Genomic DNA, 6699 nt, shown 5'->3' with positions numbered 1-6699 from the left:
AAAAAAAAAAAAAAAAAAAAAAAAAAAAGAAAAAAAAAAAAGAAAATACAAAGAACAACCAGAGATGAAGAAAAAAATAACAGAAATGAAAAATATACTAAAAGGAATAAATAATAGGCTAAATGATACAGAAGAATGGATCAGTAAGCTGGAAGACAGAGTAGTGGAAATCACTGTCACTGAATAGAAAAGAATGAAAAGAAATGATGACAATTTAAGAGACTTCTGGGCCAACATCAAGCACAGTAATATTTACATTATAGGGGTCCCAGAAGGAGAAGGGAGAAAGGGCCTGAGAAAATATTTGAAGATATCATAGCTAAAATCTTCCCCAACCTGAAGAAGGAGACAGTCACTCAAGTCCAGGAAGTGCAGAGTCCCATGCAGGATTAACCCAAAGAGGAAAACACCAAGACACATTGTAATCAAAATGACAAATATTAAAGGTAAAGAGAGAATACTAAAAGTAGCAAGAGAAAAGCAACAGAGAACATACAAGGGGACACCCATAAGGCTATCAGTTGATTTTTCAGCAGAAACTCTGCAGGGAAGAAGGAAGTGGCACAATATATTTAAAGTGATGAAACAGAAAATGCTACAACAAAGAATACTCTATCTAGCAAGGCTCTCATTCAGATTTTATAGAGAAATCAAAAGCTTTACAGACAAGCAAAAGCTAAAAGAATTCAGCACCACCAAACCAGCGTTGCAACAAATGTTAAAGGAACTTCTCTAGGTGAAGAGAAAAGGTCACAACTAGAAACAAGAAAATTATGAAATGAAAAAGCTCACTGGTAAAGGCAAACATACAGTAAAGGTAGGAAATCATCCACAAACAAAACTAATAGAGAGGTTAAAAGACCAAAGTAGTAAAAACACCTGTATCCACAATAAGCAGTTACGGGATACACACAAAAATTAGATGTAAAATATGGTATTGAAAACAGTAAATATGAGGGGAAGAGAGTACAAATGCAAGGTATTTAAAAGGCATTTGAAATTAAGAGATTAATTAATAACTTAATAGAAATCAGTTTATATACAGCAATCAGTTTATATATGTTATACAAAAACCTCACAGTAACCACAAACAAAAAATCTAAAACACATATACACAAGGAAAAGGAATTCAAACACAACACTAAAGATAGTCATCAAATCACAAGAGAAGAGGACAAAAAGGAAAGGGGAAAAATGTCCTACAAAGTCAAATCCAAAATGATTAATAATACGGAAGAAAACATACATATCGATAATTATCTTAAATGTGAACAGACTAAATGTTCCAACTGAAACAGACTGGTTGAATGGATATGAAAACAAGACTGTATATATACTGCCTACAAGAGACTCACTTCAGATCTAGGAACACATACAGACTGAAAGTGAGGGGATGGAAAATGGTATTCCACACAAATGGAAATCAAAAGAAAGCTGGAGTAGCAATACTTATATCAGACAAAAAAGACTTTAAAATAAAGACTATTACATGAGACAAAGAAGGACACTGCATAATGATCAAGGGATTGATCCAAGAAGAAGATATAACAATTGTAAATAATAGGAGCAACCAACATAGGAGCACTTCAATATATAAAGCAAATATTAATAGACATAAAAGGAGAAATTGACAGTAACACAATAATAGTAGGGGACTTTAACACCCCACTTACATCAATGGACAGATCATCCAGACAGAAAATCAATAAGGAAACAAAGGCCTTAAATAACATATTAGACCAAATAGACTTATTGATACTTATAGAGCATTGCATCCAAAAGCAGCAGAATACATATTCTTTTCAAGTGCACGTGGAACATTCTCCAGGATAGATAACATGCTAGGCCACAAATCAAGCCTCAGCAAATTTAAGAGAATTAAAATTATATCAAGCATCTTTTACGACCACAATGCTATGAGACTAGAAATCAACTACAAGGAAAAAACTGCAAAACCTAAAATTACATGGAGACTAAATAATATGCTACTGAACAATCAATGGATGACTCAAGAAATCAAAGAGGAAATTTACAAAAAATACCTAGAGACAAACGAGCACAAGATGATCCAAAACCTATGGATGCAGCAAAAGCAGTTCTAAGAAGGAAGCTTATAGTGATAAAATCTTACCTCAGGAAACAAGAAAAATCACAAATAAACAACCTAACATTACACCTAAAGCAACTAGAGAAAGAAGAACAAACAAAATCCAAAGTTAGTAGAAGGAAAGAAATCATAAAGATCAGAGCAGAAATAAATGAAATAGAGACTAAAAAACAATAGAAAAGATCAATGAAACTAAAAGCTGGTTCTTTGAAAAGATAAACAAAATTGATAAACTGCTAGCCAGACTCATCAAGAAGAAAAGGGAGAGGGCCCAAATCAATAAAAACAGCAATGAGAAATGAAGAAGAAGTTACAACTGACACCAGAGAAATACAAAGGATCATAAGCCAATAAAAGGAATAATCTAGAAGAAATGGGCAAATCTCTAAGAGAAAGGTACAATCTCTCAAGACTGAACCAGGAAGAAATAGAAAATATGAACAGACCAATTACCAGTACTGAAATTTAATCAGTAATTTTAAAACTCCCAACAAGCAAAAATCCAGGACCAGATGGCTTCAAGGGTGGATTCTACAAAACATTTACAGAAGAGTTAATACCTGTCCTTCTGAAACTATTCCAAAAATTGCAGAAGAAGGAGCACTCCCAAACCCATTCTATGAAGCTGCCATCACCCAGATAACAAAACCAGGCAAAGATATCACAAAAAAGAAAATTACAATATTACTGATGAAGATAGATACAAAAATTCTTGACAAAATACTAGCAAGCTGAATCCAACAATACATTAAAAGGATCATACAAAATGATCAAGTGGGTTTCTCCCAGGGATGCAAGGATTTTTCAATATCTGCAAATCAATCAATGTGATCTACCACATTTACAAACTGAAGAATGAAAACCATATGATCATCTAGGTGCAAAAAAAGCTTTTGATAAAATTCAACATCGATTTATGATAAAAATTCTCCAGCAAGTGGGCATCAAGGGAACATATGTCAACATAATAAAGACTATATATGACAAACCCACAGCTAACATCATACTCAACAGTGAAAAGCTGAAAGCATTCCCTCTAAGATCAGAAACAAGACAGAGATGCTCACTCTTACCACTTTTATTCATCATAGCTTTGGAAGTCCAAGCCACAATAATTAGAGAAGAAGAACAAATTAAAGTAATCTAAATTGGAAAGGAAGAAGTAAAACTGTCATTGTTTGTAGATGACATGATATTATACATAGAAAATCCTAAAGGTGCCACCAGAGAACTACTAAAGCTCATCAATGAATTCAGTAAAGTTGCGGGATACAAAATTCATACACAGAAATTGCTTCCATTGCTATACACTAACAATGAAATATCAGGAAGAGAAATTAAGGAAATAATTTCATTTACCATAGCAACAAAAAGAATAAAATACCTAGGAATAAACCTACCTGAGGAGGCAAAATACCTGTACTCCAAAAACTGTAAAATGCTGCTGAAAGAAACTGAAGATGACACAAAGAGATGGAAAGATATATGGTGTTCTTGCATTGGAATAACCAATATTGTTAAAATGACCATACTTCCCAAGATAATCTACAGATTTAATACAATCCCTATCAAATTACCAATGGCATTTTTCACAGAACTAGAAGAAATAATTTAAAAATTTGTATGGAAACACAAGAGACCCCAAATATCCAAAACAATCTTGAGAACAGAGCTAGAAGAATCAGGCTCCCTGACTTCAGACTATATTACAAACTACAGTAACAAAAACAGTATGGTACTAGCACAAAAACAGACACATAGACTAATGGAACTGGATAGAAAGTCCAGAAATAAACCCACACACTTATGGTCAATTAATCTACAACCAAGGAGGCAAGAATATACAGTGGAGAAAAGACAGTCTCTTCAATAAGTGGTCTGGGAAAACTGGACAACTACATGTAAAAGAATGAAAATAGAACATTCTCTAACACCATACACAGAAATAAACTCAAAACGGATTAAAGACCTAAATGTAAGGCTGGATACTATAAAACTCCTAGAGGAAAACGTAGGCAGAACATTTTTTGACATAAATCGCAGCAATATTTTTTGGGATCTATCTCCTAGAGTAATGGAAACAAAAGCCAAAATAAACAGATGGGACCTAATTAAACTTAAAATCTTTTGCACAGCAAATGAAACCATAAACAAAACGAAAAGACAACTTACTGAATGGGAGAAAATATTTGCAAATGATGTGACCGACAAGGGATTAATTTCCAAAATATTCAAACAGCTCATACAACTCTATAACAAAAAAACAAACAGCCCAATCAAAAAATAGGCAGAAGAACTAAATAAACATTTCTCCAGAAAAGACATACAGATGGCCAAGAGGCACATGAAAAGATACTTAACATCACTAATTATTAGAGAAATGCAAGTCAAAACTACAATGAGGTATCACCTCACACTGGTCAGAATGGCCATCACCAAAAAGTCTACAAATAAATGCTGGAGAGGGTGTGGAGAAAAGAGAACCTTCCCACACTGTTGGTGGGAATGTAAATTGGTGCAGCTACTATGAAGAAGAGTCTGGAGATTCCTTAAAAAACTAAAAATAGAACTACCATATGATCCAGCAATCCTACTCTTGGGCATATATCCAGAAAAGATGAAAACTCTAACTCGAAAAGATACATGCACACTAATTTTCATAGATGCACTATTCACAATATCAAAGACATGGAAGCAACCTAAATGTCCATTGACAAATGAATAAAGAAAATGTGGTGTGTGTATAACCATACATACAATGGAATATTACTCAGCCATTAAAAAAGAATGAAATAATGCCATTTGCAGCAACATGTATGAATCTAGAGATTATCATACTAAGTGAAGTAAGTCAGACAAAGAATGACAAATATCATATCACTCATATGTGGAATCTAAAAAAGCGATACAAATGAACTTATTCACAAAACAGAAATAGACTCACAGACATGGAAAATAAACATGGTTACCACAGGTGGGGGAGAGATAAATTAGGAGTTTGGGATTAACAGATACACACTACTATACATAAAATAGATAAATAGCAAGGGCTTACTGTATAGCACAGGGGACTATATTCAATATCTTATAAAACCTATAATGGAAAGGAATCTGAAAAGGAATATATATATGTACATATAACTGAGTCACTTTGCTGTTCACCTGAAACTAACACAACACTGTAAATCAACTATACTTCAATGGAAAAAAAAAAAAATACTAGTGAACGTAGCAAAACAAACAGATAGCTTAGGGGGTGAAAATTACATATTGTTTTCCTGGCTTTAAGAAAAAATGTCTAGTCAAAAGTAAAATGCAAAGGATTTTAGTACTATATGTATATTAAAGCACTAGATATATACCTGGCAAAAAATAATCGGAAACAGTTAAAGTTTGGCGACAGATTTGCAACTTTCTTATACCCATAATAAAAAGAGGACTCCACTGGGGTCTTGGTGGCACTTTGTGGCCAATCGCAACACCAATAATCTAAGATAAAGATGCCAGTGATAAAAAAAAGTTTAATTTTTTATTATACAGTATTAGCGTAGATTCAAATAAAGAGGTACTTAATTTTCAGCACAATGCACACAAAATTGTGAACCCAATGTTACAGAAAGCCTTTTTCCAGTGAGGAATGAATTAGGGCCACAGTGGATTTCCTGGAAGAAAATATTAGTAGAGGCTGAATAATTCCAAGAAGGTTTGCAACTCTTTAAGACCAAACACATTTTGGTTTGCACAACTTTTGAATTAATTGAGATCATTACCAGTAACACTGAAGTAATTTAAGAAACTGACATTTCTCTTCTGTTATTTATATACCTGATATATTAAAATGACATAGGACTTTCTGAAAACTTTCAATCAATTTAGTCTTTGTCAAACTTGCAATCAATAAATCACTAGAATATGGGTCTGAACCTGGAATCTTAGATACAGGGTCTCAATAAAATATGGGAAAATATTAAGATCAAAAGAAATTCCACATAGATGGCATTTAAACCGTCATGCCCTTCCATATGTTTTGGTGTTGTTTTCAATGACTATCTATTACTGAACTTGGGAATAAATAGATGTGGCCAAGTTTTTCCCATCAGTAAAATGGCAAGATGTTAATTAGCTTCAGGCATGAGATATGGATATTATTCAGGGGCCACTTGTAGTTAGTAATCTGCCCTTAATCACTCCCTAGATTAGTAACCTGCCCTTAATCACTCACTAGGAAAAACTAGTTACTCTTTGTTGTCACTCTTTAGAATGTTATCACTCCCCATATGCATCATTGTCTCCAGACAACTCTCTAGGTTCTACCTTATAATTATGCTACAGTAGTTTCCCATAAATAATTTCATTCTAATTTCATAGTTTTTGCCATCATTATCTATTGTTTCCTGAATATTCTTCAAACTGGCAGATTAATTTTTTTTTTTTTTTTTTTGCGGTACGTGGGCCTCTCACTGCTGTGGCCTCTCCTGTTGAGGAGCACAGGCTCCAGACGCGCAGGCTCAGCGGCCATGGCTCACGGGCCCAGCCGCTCCACAGCATGTGGGATCTTCCTGGACCGGGGCACGAACCCGCGTCCCTGCATC

The sequence above is a fragment of the Lipotes vexillifer genome, unplaced genomic scaffold, assembly GCF_000442215.2.
Source record: "Lipotes vexillifer unplaced genomic scaffold, Lipotes_vexillifer_v1.1 scaffold263, whole genome shotgun sequence".
Lineage (NCBI taxonomy): Eukaryota > Metazoa > Chordata > Mammalia > Artiodactyla > Lipotidae > Lipotes > Lipotes vexillifer.
This window is presented reverse-complemented; position numbering follows the sequence as displayed.